The sequence below is a fragment of the Aquila chrysaetos genome, chromosome 11 (assembly GCF_900496995.4).
Source record: "Aquila chrysaetos chrysaetos chromosome 11, bAquChr1.4, whole genome shotgun sequence".
Lineage (NCBI taxonomy): Eukaryota > Metazoa > Chordata > Aves > Accipitriformes > Accipitridae > Aquila > Aquila chrysaetos.
The window spans coordinates 22,295,783-22,315,789 of NC_044014.1; positions in this window are offsets into that span (position 1 = coordinate 22,295,783).

Consider the following 20,007-nt stretch of genomic DNA (forward strand, 5'->3'; position numbering starts at 1 on the left):
GTGCGTCTATGGCTGTAAGTGGTAGCCACTTCCAGCTGAAGAAGGGCTGCAGTTTTGATATCACCATCCCTTGTAAAAGCAGCATCAGGCACCTGCTTTTCTGTGCTCCATATGAGCACAGCTATGTACCTCTCAGTGCCAGAGCCAGCACAACTGCAGTGTGTCACACGCGTGTACTCTGGTGTGTGCAGGCAGTCTAAGGATTGCTTCAGAAGATATGGAGATCCAGGTTTAGGCTTCATGCCTCTTTTTTGATACAGACTTCTTACATGGCCTTAGGACCTATCTCAGCCCTGGTCCCTTTCCTTTTTCTAATGTTGGTTCACAGGGCATAGTACCAGACTATGACAGCAGTGTTGAGAGAGTAAATATTTCCTATGCTGGGAGGTGCTACAGGTAGGTATCTATATGGTACCAGAAATGGTGACCGTGGCTCCATGTGTTTGCAGCGTTTGGGATGGGTTGGCTGAGCATGGAAACTGGCAGGAGGTATGCTGACACTGCTGTTTTCCACATAGCCTGTGTGGCATCACCTGGTAGGCCTGTGTACTGAGCCATGGTGAGTGACTCTGGGTGTGGGTTCATTTTTGATTGCCCCATGGTATTTCAGAAGGCCCAGAGGGGCCCAGCCCTCATGGGTGAAGACAATTCATCTTTGCAGTGGAGCTGGGCCACAATACCCCCCAAAAAAGTGACCTCTGCAGCTTTGCTGATGGGAGCTACCTGACTAAACTGTGGCAAGCTGATTGCTCATGGTCATGAGCCTGAGTCTGGGTTCTGCAGATGCAGATGAGGATACATTTTGATACCAATGAACCTGAAACCGTCACCTTTTTGTAAGTTTAAGCTTAGGTAACTCAGCCGAGGCAATTGCACTGTCTGTCATTTGTCCCCTTCCTCACCACAATGTTTAACCTACCTGTCAATGTCAACCGTACTTGACACAAGGACAGACCCCACCAAACTATTCTGCACCTGCAAAACATGTCAAAATTAATGATGGGTTAAAGAAGAGAGGTTCACATTAGTGCCAACAACGGACTACTCTGCTTGTCTTCTCTGCTGGCCAGCCAACACCTCCATGCCCAGTGGCCAAACAGCACATGGCTTGGAGCCAGCGACAGCACATAAGCTGAAGGTTTCTCTGAGGCAATGGGAGGCACTGGAGGAGAGGTTGTCCACTGCGGTTATTGCAGTGGTGACGGAAGGAGGGCAAAGGAATCATGACACAAAGCCATCAGAAACCAAGTTTCACTAGTCCTGCTGATCCCAAGACTTGCTTTGTCCTCCCTTTTTTAGGTCTATGGAAAACCCTGCATCTCGTCTCTGGCCTGGCCATGGGATTTGCTTGAATGAGACAATGTAAAGCTGCGAATCATTTTCTACCTGGAAAGGTGCAGCTGGGAAGGAGGAGATAGGAGGAAGGGGAAGGGTCTGAGCTGGGCACCTCTTTGTCCCTGGTGTGGGGTGCCTGTGCGGGGGGCACATCTGCACGTGCCAGGGATGCTTTGCAGTGGTCAGAGGTCCGGGTGCGCCTGGGTGGGAGCATTGACACCTTGGCCATGCTGCGCTGGCGTGGGGCACGGGCCGAGGGGATGCTGCTCGTGCGTGGGGTAGGGGGAGCTGGCTGCCTTTCTGCAGCGGGTGGGTGCGTGCTGTGCTGTTTCACAGCGGTGTGTGTTTGGTGAGGAGCTTTGGCTGTCTTAAGCACCTTTCGAATACATTGGGCACAGCTCATTGAATCCTCTAACAATCCGGCTCCTGTCTCCTCTCCCCCCTCTTCCCCACAGCCAGCGCCTTTTTTCAAGAAACAGCAACGACGCCTGTGCCCCAAGCTCCTGGGGGCTCTGTCCCCATCCCTCCTGCCCAGGGGCTGTCCCCCCTCACCGCCCCATTTCACAGAGCCCCCTCTGAAAAGAGGATTTTGTTGCTGGCAAAAGGTTCCTTGATGGTAAGGATTTTCCAGAACTCAGCAATTCCCAGGCCCTACCCCTGCATGGAGAGAGCTAGTTAATGGGCCATTAACCAGCGAAAGGGGAACTCTCCAGTGGCTGCAAGCAACAATAACAACAAAACAACCCAAAAACAACAAAGCATACCCAAGAAAAATGCACCAAACATCCAAACATCAGGAGGAGTTTCAGGGAGGGGCGGGGGGAACCAAATACGGAGAGATGCCATTGTAAAACCTTGGTTAAAAACCAAAGCTTTGGTAAAGTAATTGCCTTCTCTGGTGAAGAGGAGAGGGGTTTAGACTTGACTCACACAGCCCCAACAGCTCCTCTTCCCCCTGCCCTCTCCAGCCCTGTCCCAAAACGCTCACTCCCGGACTGGGGACGCAGCAGGACAGTGAGGGATGGCGCCTTGGAACCTCAGTGTCTGTGCCCTGGGTAGCAGCCCGGCTCTGGGAAAGGTAAGAAGGTACGTAGGAAGGCGAGGGAAGGAGTGGATACAGGCTCAGGAATGTGGGTAGTCAGGGAGAGGGTGCTCTCCGGGGAATGCGTGGATATGTTAAGGCTTGGGGAGTGAGAATCTGGGGAGCAGGGGTGCTGAGTGTGTGCAGATGGCAGCTATCCAGGGAGGTAATGAAGTGCAAGGGTTTGAAAATGAAGCAATGCAGGAGCAGGCTTGGTACTTGCAGTAGCCACAATGTCCCTGAGCTAGCTAGTGTCAATGGCTTGTAAATCTTTAATGGCTTACCCATTTAGTTGAGCTGTGCACCCAATATAATAAAGCTCTTTGGGCAGGGAATGAGCACCCACTTGGGAAATAGACCTGTGCTGTTGTGCTGAGGCACTTGTCTCACTAGCACATGCTGGGGGGGAAGCTCTTTTACAATACGATCGTGGAGTGCCTTGCACAGGAGAGCCCCACGGTGTCTGCAACCTGCCAGCACTGCTGCAACACAAACAATGCAAATCATTCTTTCCAGAACTGCATCCACAGTTTCACTGTTCTCATTGCAAATTCACTTGCTTTGCTCTCCAGCTAAATACTTTGCACCTGGAAACATGCACTTGAATGCCATTTTGGTGGTGCTTGCTGGTTGGAAATCAATATTAATTTACTTGTGCGTGTAAATACAGAAACGTATTTATAAGTTTCAGATCAGTTGCAAACACATGCAAATTCTGTACATAAATTCTCACTCATTTATGTAATCTGTTCAGTAATATCATTAAAGAGAGCACATCTACTGCCTGACTAGAGTTACATTTGCAATGCGCTGAGATCAGCTGTGACTATTCACTTACCACACTCCCTTGCCCATGCAGCTCCCAGCAGTGGGTGATGCTCTGGCTCCAGGTATCTTCTGCTCTTTTCCTGTGATGCGCTATTACTTTTTTCAAGGGTGTTTTTGTGTGTCTTTTGAGCACAAGTAGGCTTGGTTCAGGATTTGGGGAAATCTTCTGTGGTTTGTGGCACAGGGAGGGATATTGTGGTTTCTTTCAGACCAAACACCTGCTGCAAACTGATTGCAAATGCACTGGACTTGATTGCATAGTTGGTCTCCTCCAGTCTTGTGTCCCTCCAGCTACAGATCACAAGAAGAGAAGGAATTATTTACAATTCTACAAAAAAGAAACATGGTCAAGCAAGGCATCATTAAAATACACTCTTAACAAGACGTGGTGTGTGTATTTCTCAGAGTTGTCATTTGAGAACTGCCCACTAAATTACTGCTCAGAGAAGTAACTCTGAGTGAAAGGAAAAATCGTCTGGTTAAACATATTGTATGTCAGTGCTAAGAAAATCATTAACATATATATGCTGTAGAGAAGAGAATTCACCAGCTAAAGTCTATCAATAAAGATATACCACATTTTCATGAGTCTAGAATTAAAGAGACCTGATAGAAAAATACCACACTCATTTTATTAAAAAATATGGTCTTGTCAAAGCTGTTTCCTTTCCAGGATAAATGAAACTCAGCCATATCAATATTACTGATTTTAAATTGTCGTTTTTAAGCTCAATGCTTTATTATTTGTAATTATTTAATACTTCCAGCAGATGTGAATTGGTCAAATCCCTGATTTCTTGGTAAGCCATTTTGACTATTGAAAATACTACGAAAGCAATCCTGAAAAAAGGGCACTGAATTTCATAGGCGCAACAAAATATTCCTTAGTATTGCCACTTTTCATACCAAAATGTTTCTGAAGGAGGCTTTTAGTTCAATGAATAACCAGCCTGCATTAAAAGTTGTAAAATGAAGCACACAGAAGTAAAGATTCTTCCTTATATGTACCTAAGGTGGAAGAAAGTGTCTGCTGTGTTGCATTATTTGATAGGTAATATATGGTTATAGCAGCTGACAGAGTTTCACCCCAGGGCAGAATTAAGGCTAAATATTCACTTTTGGCATTTTTATTTCCTGTTGCATAGGAGCCTGCATTGCATGAACACGAATTTTTGCATTTGTTTCCTACACTGTTTTAAAAAAGGAAAAATGAAACAAAGACGAACAGGAACAAATAAAACTCAAGAGTAAGTGCGTGCTGATGGTGGCTGATTGCAAAAAAGGGGACTAACAGCTTCAACAAGCCTATAATAGGTCCAGATATTCAAGCATGTACGTATGTTAAAATATTCTGGGTGATTACTTAGCCCAAGGAGAGATACCAACCCACCCTGCTTACAGAAAGCTGGAGTTCTCTCTACTTAGCATGGTAGCTTCAAGATTGAGTTCACGATAATGTGTCTCTATATAGGGCATATTGGTATTAAAATAACTGTCTTGCAGATATGTTTTATTGTGCGCTGGATACATGAGATCTTTGCTGTGTACATGCTGGCTCAGTTTTTCTGAGCTGAAGACATGAATCGTCCTCCAAACTGCCATTAGTTTTGATGAGAACTGGGTGGCTATTTGACTTAGATGTCTCAGCCGACAGGAGTAGATCACACTGGAAAATGTTGCTGCAGAAGCACACACGCACCACAGGCAGGTTTTGCACGCTGTCCTGTGGCTTTGGTCTGGAGCCAGAGGGAAACCAGCCCTGGGCAGGACGGTGGAAAGGTGTGGGGCGATCTTGTTTGCCCGCACACCACGTTGAGGCTGCAGAGCTCCCGCACATAGAAGGGATGTGTGTCGGTTACACTCCGTACACACGTGCTTGTTAGTGGGTAATCTGATGGTGCACATTCGCTGTGGCTTGTGCAACTGAATGACTGCACACAGGGGGCTGGGTATTAATTACACGCTTGAGAGATGTGTGTCTGTGTGTGGAGCTGTGGTCCCGGGGAAGACCCTGGGTTTGTCGTGTACTCCTTGTGTTCGTGCAGCTGCGGCGTGCGGCGTAGAGCCATGACCCGCTATCTGCATCCTCGATGGGTTTCACAGACCTCGCCAGGCAGCTTCTGCGTGGGGTGATGCTACAGTGTGTGCAGGTAGGGTAGGTTTGCTGCCCACTGGGTGGGTTTTATAGACTCTGCGTGTGCCTTCCTGAGCACAGCTCTGAGACTACAGCCAGCCGCTGAACTCCGGTGGTAACAAACAGCCCCATTAATGCAGTGTCACAGATTTCATTAGGGCGTCAGTCCCAACCAACATGGCCATAAATCAGGGAGATGGTACAAGGGCTTGCAGGCCCTGGTTTCAAGGGCCACATAGCCAGAGACTCATAACGCTCAAGAGGAAATGATCATGAATATTATTTAAAAAAATCAGAAATGTATATTAGAAAATCTCTGAGCTTATCAGATGGAGTGAGGTTGGGTAATAGCTGTTATTTATACTGCTTGTGCAGAGTGATAAAGTGGTGCTTTATGACCTGTGGTTTATCACTTAGAATAAGAGTCATGTGACTCCATTAAGGTTCCTTCTGTAGAAATGAAAAAGGGTAAATTAATGTGGTTTTTTTATTGTTAAATATTTGCACTCTCCTAAACCCAGTTTTTATTTTCTCTACTTAAGAAGTAGCGTATAAGCACAAATAAGTTTAAGTTTTGATTGATGGAGAGGTGGGGTGAAAACTCCCTTTATGTCAAAGGCGCTCTGGAGTGAGCCAGCCTCCCACCCACTAATGTCTATCAGCGGGGCTGGGTTCAGAGAGGAGGGAAAGGCAACACAGTCAGCACACCCGAAAAGCCGCTCCCCTCAGCATCTCTGACCCATTGTCTGCTGGAGAAACACACTGTAGTCCTGCTGCCGCCTCAGACCTCATGGCTGCTCTGGGAAGGGAGAGGGGGATCTGTGGAGACCAGGGTTGAAGCAACCCTGGGCCTGAGCAATGAGAAGGAAGAGCTGTTGGCTGACGAGACAGTCCCAGGAGAGCACAGGCTCTGCCTGAGAGAAAAGAAAGTGGATTCTTCAATGATGTCTTGAAGTGAGCACTGGAAACTGTCCTTACAGTTATTCATATGGGCCCTGCCATGGCAATGAGCTCCATGGAAATCCATGGACAATCTGCCAGGACAATGCAGTTGCTGAAACCTGAATGGAGAGCAAAATCGCAGCAGTGTTATTCAAGAGACTATACCATTGCTGTGGGCATATGCCCCACAAGACTTCTGAGCTGCAGCTGCCGGGAAGGCAGTGGGCACACACAGAGCTGATGGGCAACGACCAGGTGCCCTGGGGCATAGGAAAGCATAAAGAGACCAGCAAACTCCAAGGAGTTGCTGGGCTTTCACAGGAGTCAAACCCAGACCTTCTTTGGGGCTTCTGGTTTAGTCTGAGATGCTCACAGATGGGGTTTCAGGAGAGAAGCAAGACTGAGCTGCTCAGGAGGAAAGCATGATAGCAGGCAGATGCAGCCAAGGGCTTTGCTCAGTGACAGATGGACACGCTCCTCTGTCGTCTCTGGTGACTCCTGTGTTCACAGCTCTGCACCACCTACATGGTGCTTCAGGGCAAGTGAAGGGTCTTTCAGCTAACTACCGGGTGGTGGTGGGGGGGGGGGGGGGCACTCCTTTAGCAAGGTGATGAGTGTGGGCCAGCAGAGGAGTGGAAGCAGAGTTAGGTTATTAACAGCACGTTTATAGCCCCAGCTTTACAAAGAGATCAGAGCACACTGGGTAGCTAATTATGGGACTCGGCAATAAAAAAGAAGATGCCTCAGAGGGTCAGGAGCCCAATGCTTGGATTTGTCTGTATGTGACTGTTTTCCTGCTTGTAAAGTGGGGTTTACCATGTCCACCTTCATCAGAACATATCTGGCAAGGATAATTTTAAAAATACCTGTGGAGATAAAAAGGACCACAAGTTTGCTAAATTTTTTCAAATGTTCTCTCTCAAAATCTGAACCTTTTTCTGTTTTGAAGAACAGAAGTATTTTTGCCTTCTCAGAACTGGAGGAAAAAAGTTTCAGTAAGCTAAAAAAAACCCACATGGAAATGTGGGAAAATTGTCAGCACATTTTTGCCATCTCTCTTCCCTTAGATTTTGAAAGAGTGAGTTTGAATACTTGGTGCTTGTTTTAAAATCCAAGTCTTTTAGAGCGCTTGCAGGGAGGGAGCTGCCTGGAAGTGCGAGATGGATGGTGGATCAAGTATCACAGGCACACAGAATAATCTCTGCCATTCCTGGGAAGCACACTGAAGCAGGGGTTTGATTTGGTGGCGTTCAAAAAGCCCCTTCACCCCTCCTCTTCCCTGCACACACCTCCATGGTCAGGGATTTACCCCTCCATACTGTGTGCTTGGTTTGTCCATCCACAGTATTTGTATGCTGGCAGGATCTACAATCCCCAGTGGCAGTGTGTTGCCCACAGCTCTATACCAGCCCACAACAAAGAGGGAGTCCTTCCCTGGCCAGACCCCAGGGCCCAGTTTCTGCCAGGCATTGAATGGTACTGCAGAAGCCACTGCCACAAAACAAAAGAAGGGAAGGAGAAACTGTGATGGCTTGGGAAAAAAAAACAACAGACAAACCCAAAATAAGAAGAGGAAGATAACCAGATATATTTTTTTTTTTCAGTCTCTTGTTGGTTATGTTTCACCTCTAATGGCAAAGCCTTCTGAAGCTGGCAGTCAAGTCTGTAGCCTTAAGGACAGTTGCTACAACTCTTCCTGGGACTGAGTTACAACTTGGGGTCCTGTTGTGTTAAGAGCAGAGTGTCTCAGAGTCACAGAACAGTTCAGGTTGGAAGACACCCTGGGAGGTGTCTAGGCTAGCCTCCACCTAAGGCAGGGTCAACCCCCAAATCAGACACAGTAAGAAGCCACACTTCTCTCCAAGAGCAGGAGCAGTCTAAGCAGTCAGAAGGGGCTTTGAGGGCACACACAAAATCAATAGCATAACAGGCAGGAGGACGGGGTCTCTAACTCTTTCTAGCCAGAAGATGCCAGCTCCCCAGAGGACTCTACGTTCAAACTGCACCCTCAGCCAGATGTGCCCCTGGAGCTGTTCAGTCCGTTTTGCTGTGCATTCTGCCCAGTGATGGGGGTGGCTTTTCTCTCCAGGTGAGGATTTGAGCACAGGTGGTGGCTTTCAAGTGACCTTGTCTGTAGGCAGAATTCAGCCTGATGTCTAGCTCTCTCAGCATATTGCCTGTGTGTTCCTCATAGTCATTTCCCATCATGGCTACGTGCTAATTGTCTCTAGGGGAAGTGAGGAGAAGGCTTATTAATCTGTGCACTCAGGAAAGGTTGTAAATCACCGTGTGTTTCCAGCGATAAAATTGGCTAAATAAATTAAAACAAGCACTAATGACCCAAACAGAGCTCTGATGTAGTGGGAGTGGGCTGGGGCATATAGCTATGTTTGGGTATAGGGTACACCTCAATCATATACTTTCTTTTTTCTGACGGCATCCTTGGATATCTCCAGCCATAGTCCCCTCACCCCAGCTGGTGTGCCCCAGTGCATCACCAGTACTGCACACTGTTCTCTTGCCCTCTGCTGCAGCAATGGCCTTAGCTTTTTAGCTCAGTTTTTCTATTCCCTTAGCTTTTCAGTCCAGCAGAGCTTGGAGTTAATTCATCCTTGTTCTCTGGCACTTCTCAACAAACCCAGTGAACTTTTCTTTAATGCAGATATGCTAAACAGCACAGAAGCCAACAGAGATGTATATCCATTAACAACAGCACAGCTGTCCTTTCAGATATTAGTACAAAAAGTCCGTTCAGAAAGATTTCACACAGTAAATAAAAAGGCAGGTTTGCAAACAGCCTGTCTGGTGATGAACAGCCAGGGTGGAAAAGTCACCCCATAGTCCTGTTTTCCAACAACCTCTTTCATCTGGGAGGCCTGTGAAATCCTTCACCGACTATTCATCAAGTGCCACTGAAATGTCTGATCTAGCTCTCTAGAGAAGACATTGGTACCAGACAGTTCTATGTTTCCTATGCAGTAAGTGTCCCTACAAGAAACCTTCTGAGAATATCCTCCAACATTTTCTGGGATGATTAAATAGTGCTCTGTTTTGCCTCACCATCCAGCTTCGGCCTCTTGATATTAAGCAGAAATTACTCATTTTATACCCACCAATATAAGAGCTGCCTCTCAAACCAGCAGCAGTCTGCTGCTGCTTAGGATAGCTTACCTGCCTGTGGATGTACCTTGCTGCCTTCCTTGGAGACCATGTCTCTCAAAAGAGATCATAAGGAAAGGAATTTCCTTGGTATGGTCTTCACAGAGGATGCACTGAATCAGTGTATCCCTCAGTCCCTGTAAGCTCACCAACTTTCTGCTTTTTTTCCCAGAAGGTGTGGGTCTCTGGGCTTTCCCTTGCCAGCAGAGGCTGAAGGAATGCTTCTGCTGCAGATGGCCACCTCTGCTGGGACATGCACAAACGTCAGCAGCAGAACTGTGCAAAGGTGAGCAAGGTGAGGTGCTGCCATGTGAAGCCAGGGTTGTGAGTAGATCCTGCTCCACAGTGCACTCGCCAGGCTCCAGGGTTGTCTGTTCCCAGATTCAGTTCAGGCAAAATCCTTCTCTTGTTTCCTCCCAGGTGGATTTGGTGCTTCTAGACGTCACCAAGATGGAGAGTCAAGACACTGGACTGTCAGGGTGGCAGTGCCTGTGCTCCCTTGTCTGCCCGGCCAGAACCACAAATTTCTCCAGGAGCTGAGTCTAGCAGCATAACTAGGCATCGATTCAAACTGCCTGCAGGAGCTCACTAAACCATGGGTGCCTCTATTTACCACACAGGAGCAGGAGAGCACCAGCTGTCCGCCAGCCTCAAGCTGGACTCAGGCAGCACCTCAAAAATAACATAATTTCTCTTGTATCAGTTGCCTGAGTCCTGTGGGCCCAAACTCTCTGATTTGTATTTGTATCTTATAAACATAAGAACTGCTAAGAAAAGTGTTTTCAAAGTGGTCAAAATAATCAATTATGCCTTTCTTTCATTTATGCTTTCTGTGAAAAACATACAAATGGATTCCACCAGCCCAATCGAGCTCAGAAGTCTGAAGAGCTTTTATTCCACTTGGTATCACTACTGCACCAGTCCACAGCAGACACCAGCTCCACCCCTTGGGCCTTATTAGAGCTCTTTTCTGTGTTTCCATATAGCAAGACAGCTCACGATTTGTTCTTGAAAACACAAAACTTTTTGTAAACAATTTTCCCCTTTGGAATTTTTTTCCATATCCGTTACTCAAAATATTTTCTCTTTTCATTCACTGTATTTAATTTTTTAATTTTTGCCTACTTGTCATTCTTGCCCCTTTTCCTAATTCCAATCATTCTCAAAATCAGTAGTGCTGAAGGACGGTAAAGAGAAACAGAAGAGATTATCCCCCTAAAAAAAAAAAAAAAAATCCAATCAGAAAGCCAGGAAACAAAACCAACAAGGAGAGCTTTGAGCTTTCTGTTTTGCTCGAAAAACTGTCGATTCCTTTTGCACCAAGTGCTGGGCCTGATTCTTCTCCGGCAGAGTGCAGCCAAGAATTACAAAGCGAGTCAACAGACAGTGGAACTGAGTTCATCTGAAAAGTAGCCAGAAAAAACCTCAGGCTATGTTCAAGGTGTCCATTTTTAGAAGGAAATTTGCTTAGGCAGAGGAATACCAGCATATTCAGGATGAGTGACTCTGTGTGTGTGCGTATGTGTTTTGGATCTCAGCACAAGGAAGGGGTGTCTTGCCACCCCCAGGGGTCGGGAATAGTGCATGCATGGGGAGGACCTATTATATTATTTTTCTTCCACCTTAATGAACTCCTCTCATGTCCACCTCTGATCAGTGGAGTATGACAGAGGGTGATTGAAGGCCAGTCTCCCAGGAAATGAAGTTTGTTCACACAGCCCAAGTATGCTGGCCCTACTGCTGCCTGCCTCTGATTTATAGGACCAAAAATTCCTTCCTCCGGTAACAATAACGCTCTTAAACTCCAGACCCCTCTCCCTCACAGAACCTCCAGACAGGGCAGCCCGAGCCCAGGAGAGACGGGAGGCACCCAGCAAATATATCCATCAACACAACTCGGGTTTCAAAGGAATACGAGACCCCACAGGGTTAGGCTCACAAAGGCGGGCAGCGGAGGAGTCTGGCCGCCACTCTGCAGCACCTCCTCCTGGGAAGGGGCAGCAACAGGAGTGACTATGGCCCAGAACAGGGCAGGACCCACAGCATCTCCTATCAGCCAGCTGGCACAGAGGGCCTACGGTGGTGTTTACAGGGGAAATTTGGGCCCTCTGGCCGATGTTTGATTCTGGGGCTGGGAACGAGTCTGCTCTGAGGTCTCCTAACATCAGAGGTTTCTTCCTGCAATGTCTCCTCTGGGATGGGGCTGCTGGTTAGGGAGCAGTCCAAAGGCTTCGTCTCTCTTTCGTGTTGTGCTTGGTTTTGAGAGGAGCTTTCCTGTGAGCTCGGTGTGTTTGGTAGCACTTAAAGGCAGCAGCGGATGGCTGTGACTGCTGGTTCTGCAGCATCATGGCACCTGCGTGGCACCGGGCTGGTACTGAGAGAGGCCATCACAGGCAAGTGCCATACCTCCCTACTGCATCTCGGGAAACAACCTCTCCAGAGCATGGTGGGGCCCTGAGGTGCAGCATGCAACTGAGTCCAAGGGTGCAAGGCGTGCTGGCATGGTGCTGGAGGTTTTGTCCATGCTGTCTAGTGGGGCTGGTTGGTGGCACATTGGGGGCGAGGCACTGCCTGAGAGACTGAACCATTTCCCAGCCAGAGAGCCTGTAGTTAATTAAACAGTATGGACGATCTGGGGGGCACATTGTTTCCAGGCTTTGTTTTATTTAGTAACACAGACATGGACACACAGTGTAGCTATCAGGGCAGCCTCTGAGCTGGCAAGACTCACACACGTGCACACACGCATGCACACTTTTGGGGGTTGAAGCCCCATGCTCGAGCTTAAGGTTACCATCAGAGTTTTGGTTCAAGGAGACAAAAAGAACTTGAGCCCTTTTGCAACAGCACAGTTGCGGTTGCCAAATTGCAAGGCAAGTCCTGGCAAGAAACAAGTTCATTCTGTAACTTTTTTTTTATCATTTACCTATTAACAGCTCTCTCTGGCTCTCACCTGAAGCTGCTGACCTGTTCCTCCTAGACAGGGCAATTAGCAGGGAGACAATGATCTGCAGAGGGCAAGGAGCAGCCTGTGCTGGGTTGGGGGTGGAGGTGGGGAAGGGCTGCGGGAGGCCGAGGGTCACAGAGGAAAGAGCTATTTATGGCCCCAAGAGGGAGGATTCAGTAAAAGGCCATCTAGCTTGACTTGACTTCCTCTTGACCTATTGCTTCTGGGAGATACTGGTGTACCTCCCCGCCCCCACAGGCTTCCAGTGTCCCCACTGGCTGGGTACAGGGATAGACTGGTGAAGGTGGCAGTGGGCAGAAGAGAACGTGGTGGGCCGTGTGCTAGCTCCATTAAACCTGTGAGGTGGTATTTTAAGCGGGAAGGAAGAGATCTTGTAGTCTTCTCCACCACTAGCCCCAGTAACTGCTTCTGGACAGAGAAACAGGAAAGCTCTTTGCTCTGCCCATTGTAAAGGCTCAGTTTCCCCTCCCAGTCTCTGCTGTGGTTATTTTGACAGAAGGTCTGTGGGACAGTAACTCTGTGTTCATGCTGGTAGCTAGCACAGAGATGTCTGATCTCTATCTCACGGTCTCCTGTGCTAACTGCAGTGCAAGTAATTGCTTGACAAAGAGAGAGAGCAAGTCTGGCTTATAGATGTGTATCTGACCTCCACATCTGGCCCCTTGACATCCTGCCACAAACACTGTTTTGCAACATACCTCTTGCAAATTGTGAGTCTTTGCATATTTCTGTCCTTCAGACCACCTTCCCTTCTTTGCTGGAACCTGCTGAGACTGGTCACAACCGCAGGGGGCTTCCCAGGCTGACACGTCGGCAAGAAATGAGCTTCATGGTGTAACTGAGTGACAACATATAAGAAAAACCCTTCCTCTAAATAACTGCCTGCAGAGAGAAGGGCTAAAGGCATGATATTACGTTAGATAACCATGTTAAATTTCATCTAAAAAGGAAGTTAGTAATTCCTACTATGTTTTTTGATGAAAAATTGACCTTTTTTAAAATGAAAAGCACTTTTATGGAGCAATCCTGTGAGATGCCAAATGTTTTGGCCCTGATCTAGCTTGATATTTAACCATGCACTTCATTTCTTAAGCTGCTCATGTGCTTAAATATTTTGCTGGATCAAGTCCAGAGCTCTCAGCATTCTGTGTGGTGTCAAAGGACCAGGTCTGCGTTTCCAGTAGCGTTGCTGAACTCAGCCTATAATGATTTCAATCATCACACAGAAAGCATTTTCCGTTAATGTACTATCCAACAAAAAACTTAAATTTCCTTGGGATTTCTCTCTTAGATGTGTGTTTTCTGATGGTGTTCTAGCGGAGAGGTTTATTAGCCAGAGTATTTGTGAAACAAGGCACTTGTAAGTAAAATGTGGTGGGAGCTAATGGAAAACTATTTTGTTCTAAAAATTCCAGGATTGTCACCGAAGACCTGACTTTAAAAGTGACTGAAGACCCACAGGGAAAGAAATGGAGTGCATGACCACACCATCTAGTCAACAAAGCTGACCAAGATAGTTTGAACCATTCACAGAAATGATTTAGAAATCATTTCAAACAACAGATGGGGAAGAATTATCAGGTGATGGCAGACAACTGGTGAGCAGAGAAAGAGACCAAGTTCTTGAGCAAAGTAGTTCCCTGCAGATGGCTAGGTTCAATAAGAAAGGATAAAAAATGAACCTGACCATTAAGAAAAAGTGGACTAGCTGAGTTTCACTGGTCCTATTGAAGGGAGTACAAAGAACAAGAAACAAACAGCACTAGGTGGGAAAAGGTGAGTCTGATTTCTAATCTTGTGTGTTGTAATTATGGTGTTAAATGTGCAAGTGCAAAGTGAACGGATGAGATGGCATAACTGGAAAGAATTTGTGGAAGAGAGCTGAGCAGAAACAGGCTCTGTCAAAGCCAAAAAGGATGCATGCCAACGTTGTTTCTCTTGGCATAGGTCAAAAAGCAGACTGTGTGACAAGAGAGAAATTGGAGAAGGCTGAGATAATGCCCAATTAGATCATGCAGTTCACCTCCCTGGGGCCTGTGACAGACTGGTAAGGAATTTTTCTGCTGGGGAGGAAAAAAGAAGTTGTCAGAAATTTGAAGAACTTTTTCTTTCTCTCCCCCAAAAAACTTCACTCAAAACAAAACCCCACTGAAAAATGTCGTTTCCAGCTTAATACGTTCACTCCCTGCTGACTATCCTACAAGAAAAAAATTCAGATACTGACTGTGAAAATGCTCAGTTAAGTCAATGCTCCAATTTCCTGCTATGACAAAATTTTGGGAAGACCTAATTGTGCCTCTTGTTATCGCTGAAATCCTTCTCAGTCACATATAAGCCTGAGCCCCATTGCATCAGAGCGTCACAGGTGTGTTGTTAGAGATGTTCTTGACAGTGCACAGCCAGAGCAGAGCCTGACTCACCAGCGCCTGGGTTAGCCCAAGCTGGGATGAGCCATTCGCCCCACAAAAATGAGTTGCTTCATTCTTGTGGCTCCTTTTCATACATGTTGTTTCAACTGTGAGGAACTCTTGCAGCTCCAGAGGGAGGCTGACCACTTCTGTAGTTGCTTTCAAGTGAATTGTGAGCCTGCCTCAATTCTGAGAAGACTTTGTGGAATTATTATCATTCTCCTGGGCCCAGAAGTCATGATGCTTAGGTTACCTCTAACTGAGAGCCTGGCTGGGTGGGCTAAATTTGGCCAGAGACTTCTGTATGCAGACAGTAGGAGGGATGGGAGCAGCATCTGAGCGTGTGCTGCATTTAGTCTGTGGTGAGGCTGTACTGTGAGCTGGTGTCGGGGCCAAGAACAAAACTGTGATTCTCCGAGCCCTGTGCTACCTATTGTGTACCACGATGTCTACGCAGGCTCTTCTGGTACCAAAACATTCCCTGTAGCCTTCTTTCTCAGTGCAATCTTCAAAACCTTTAAATAGTGAAGATTCTAGTGGGTTTCGCTGCCGGGAAGTTTCTCCCTTAATTTTATTCTGCTTCATTTTTATCTCCTTATCTTTAGAGAGAAGTCCCTGCTGTTATCCTACCATCCTACTGGTTGGTTTTGTTATCATCTTCCACCTAAACCCTGGTTTTGTCATTATCTTCCACCTAAACTTCCCAGGTTTGTCTCCATCTTTAGCAATGTTTTTAATGCTCCTGGGACCTCGGACTGAAATTCTGCTCTGTGATGTGCTGGTGGGGATGTAAATCCAGCTTACCAGACAGTGACAATCAGAATTATGATTTATTTTGGAAAAAGCTGACTATGAAGTATTTTCTCAGCATTACTGTATTTCCTTATTGCCCTGTGTAATAGGGTGAGTTGAAGACACCTGCTGCAGGGAGGGACTGGCTTGTACATACGCAGATCTTCCCTCAGAAGAGGAGCGTTCCTGCTCCTCATTACACTCTCTAATGAGTAGCGGCACCAGTAGAGGTAGCTACAGTAAGACTGGTGGATTTGAACCTGAGCTGGTCAGACTTTAGAGAACATGTGCAACTGGAGGGAAAACACTGGGGTTTGTGATTGCATCTTCAGGACAGAAGGAAGCAGAAGAGAGAGGAGCAAAATCACCCCAAGGGAGGCAGCATTGCACGTTTGTTGGGAGGTGGTTGCAGCTGACTGATCTCTGGCTCTTCCCTCCAGCTAAGTGTTGAGGAGAGCTCCCCGGGTGTGGGAACGGCCACCCTCTGGGCTGGAGACCTCAGTCCCTCCCCGTGTGTGTGGGACCAGAGGGGTGGATGGCAGAGGGAGCTGCTCTGACATTTCCTCTCCCAGCAAGGAGGGACCCTGTCCTTGCCAGGCTGTCGAAGGCCAGCTCAGCCCTGCGTGACCAACTACAACTGCCGCTCCTGTGTCCTTTCCCCCCGGGTGCTGCGTTCATTAGCTGTGAGGCCTTAGTTTTATGGGAACCCTCCCACCCGGCTTCCTCCTGGCTTAATGACAGGCCCATTAAAGAGAAGCCAATAAAGCTACAGTGCGAGAACAGCGCGAGGGCCGGCTGCCTGCCCATCTTCTTCATGCGTGAGCCAGGTCTGGGGGCAGGAGGAGGCAGAGACACCCCTGAGTTACGCAGAGGTGACCCCTGAGAGTGGGGAGAGCCCACAGCCTGCAGGGCAGCTTTCGTGCTCCGCTTTGGGTCTCTCTTGCATAAACTTTTCCCAGTGTGGGGTTGGGGGTTTTTTGTGTTGTTTTTTTTTTTTCATCTCTGAGGAGGGAGGAACAAGGTCTTTTAATGAGGGGAGGATTAACAGGCCATAAGACTCAGCCCTGAAAGAGCCGTCGGTCTGTGGGGCCGCTCAGCAGGACGCAGGGTAATTGGATTGGATCCCGAAGAGCACCTTGAATCGGTTCTGAGGCGGCCGAGGCGGGTTGCTCGGGAGGGGGCTGGGGGCCAGGGAGGAGGGGAGCGTGTGGCTCTTTAGAGAAGCCAGAGCCAAGATGGGGGATCAGCCGGCTCATTAAGGGATTAGAGTGTTTGTTCTTCTCAAGACTTTTGTTGCTAAAACACTTTGCGCAGCATTTTCTGGAGCCTGGGGAGCTTAAAGAGCTTGTCGGAGCCCTGCTCTTGTCCCCGCACAGGAGCAGAGACACTCTTTCCTCTGGCCTTCCTGCCGATGCCAACAGCAGCTATTGCTAGCGACACCTCCGCTCTCTCAGCCCTTCCCATCTCTGGTCAGAGCACTTCTGTCTCCTGTGGGTTTTGAGGTAAAGAGGCAGGATGACAAAGAGGACGAAGCAAAAGAAGCACATCAGGAGGGAGTCCTTTGACAGTGAGGGACACTCTTAACTTGGGCTTTTTCCTTAGTATTTGTTGCATGGACAATGAAGGACTTTGCATGTTCTGTGGTGCTCTCTGAAACCTTTTACCTCCCCATGGGCTCTGCACTTGGTCTCCAGCACTTGCGGCAGCAAGTTTGGGACACAAACTGCTCTAATTTGGTTATCTGGCCTTCATACGAATGTTGTAGCTAGAAATTATTGCATAGACTAATTTGCCTACCAGCATCATCTGAAATGGGCTGGCTGTTGAAATGCAGTGCCAGAAGAGGCTAGACAGGGAAGGAATGGTGCAGTGAGACCTTCCCCGAGAGCACAGCTGGCCAAGAAGCTTGGATCTCCTCTGGACTGTGGGGAGAAGCTAAAAGCTCTAAAGTCCAAATCAAGAAGCGCTCAGATAGCAGAGTGGGCTATTAGGAGAGGATGTCAATGGCATATGTGGATAAAGCTCTGTTGTCACCAGTTCATCCATCCTCATGGCCCACACAGAGACTTCTCACCTGACTGTCCTTTACCTGAGCTGCCCTGAGGCACATGGCTCTGGGCACGGACAAACCCTGCCCTGGCTGGCCAGGGGTGGAAGTCTGGAGCCACTGGCAGAGCAAAGACCAGGGGAGGTGGTAGAGGGGCTATGCAGTACTGGGGATTATCCCATTTTAGGGCCCTCTTTCCCTCCCGTCACTGTGGGATTGGTGTGTGACCACCAATTTCTCACATGCGTAGGTGCGAGGGCAATGCTGTGGGAGCTCTCCCTCCTGTCCATGGGGTGACTACACTGGTGTGACCTAAGAGGGAGGCAGTTCTCCTGTGACTGCCTTACAAGGACACTTGGAGGCTGAGCTCACCGGATTTGGAGCTTCACCCCCGAGTCCTGCCAGCGGGGCTCTGGCTGGTGAACACACAGTTTGCACCCAGAACCTCAGGCCCCAGCTGGGTAATTGCGTGCTCACTCACCACCTTTCCATGCAGATCGGGATGTGGTCCCCTTCCTCGCAGGGTGGCTGGCTGCAGGCACAGGGTGTTAGCTTCTGGATGAATTTGGCCTCCACCTTTAGAGAAGTCTGGGTACTGGGCAAGGGGGTTTAATCAGTTGTGTGGAGCAACAAATGGAAGGGAGTTCAGCAGGACCTCTCCAGCTCCCCGTGTAAGTTGCACTCCCACCTCCTGTCTCTGCTGAGCAGGAGGTTCAGCTGGGAAGTGTGTAGATGGCGGGGGGGAGAAAAGGACAGACAGGCAAGCAGGGTAGGGGTGGGGGGAGAGGGTTACAGGGAAAATAAATGAGACTCCCCTGAAATTAATTGTTTGAAGGGAGTGCCCCACTCGGCTGTGAATTCTGAAATGATTATTGGATTTGCAGGCAGACGGGGAACAGAACGGGTCGGGTGCACGATTAATATCTTATTGATAGCGGATTAAGAGAGCGAGATCAAATCTTTAACTGAGTGGAGATGCAGTTTATCAATTTGTCACAAAAAATGTAGCAATCAGAAGCGGAGAACATCAGGGGCGGCTTGTGGATCGATCTGTGTCAGTGCCTCGCAGCACGCCTCCGCAAGGAGGCCAGCTTCCCCCCAGGTTGCCCAGATTGCTGGAAGAGACTGGCTTGGTGCTGGCCATGCCGAGAAGGGCAGGCCCAGGGACAGCCAGACCTCTGGGTGCAGGGGCACCACCAGGAGAGCCGCAGGCAGGTGATGCCATACTCCCACAGATGCTGCACAGCAGTGCTCCAGCGTGGGATGCAAGCAAAGCAATGGTGCCTGGGGAGCACTGGCTTCCTGAGACGGTGGCAGTGGGAGATGTGAAGGTTCAGCCCTTACTATAGCAGTAGATGGGCTTGCACCAGCCAGAGCTTCCCAGGCTTCAGGGCAAGGTGGGGAACCTGCTAAATAAACTTTTCAAAATGACTTCAGGTGCAGCTGAATGGTATTTAGTGAGGAAAAAAGCTCATGTGCTATTGGGTCATATGATGTAAAGCTGTGAGTACTGTCTAGCTTACTGGCTGTGGGCTTCCCACCCCGGTTGGAGTCCTGATGTGTTGTTAACATCTGGCTGTTGATACTTCTGAATTCTGTGCACAGTTCTGCTGTCTTGGTCCTGCTGGTGACAGCTTTCCTCTGAGCAGCCTGACATCGACGTGTGTTCTGTGTTTTGGGAGTCCAGTTTGTTGACCAACTCCTCAGCCTTGATCTGTCAGTATTTGTGGCTCATGCATGGAAGGTATTTGCAGCTATTGGAAAGCATCTCGATAGCTGGGCAAAAAGGTGGGAACTCCATCAAAAATATCCAGGTTAGAAAACAGTCTTTTCTGCTTCTTGAGGTAGTTCAGTAACACGAAACCCCTTTTGCCAGCTCTAGAGCGTACTGGCTACTTGGGGCCTTCTCAAAAAGCCTGATCTTTTAGTTGAAAATCTCAGGTTTCTCAGTTAGAAAATGAAAATCACTTCTAGCCCATGTGGCAAGGGCAAGGAAGAGGAGCCCAGAGTCAGGTGGGTGGTAGTATTTGTTTTTATGAAATCAAACTTTTGATTAGCAGCCCTCCCTTATAGATTTTTGTTGTGAATGTTTGGTTTTAGCAAACAGGGAAAATAAACCTAAGGCAAATGTTTAATGAGCACCTCTTTCAGAGCAGGCACTGCAAGCAGCTGTGATGTCTCTGCAGCGGAGCCTGGCACCAGACTTCAGTCACCAGTTGGACTCCAGCATTTTTTATTTTTTATTGCTAACGTAAAACTTCCTGCTATTCCAACAGATGGGGGACGGCCTGTAGAAGCCAGCAGCCTCCTTGG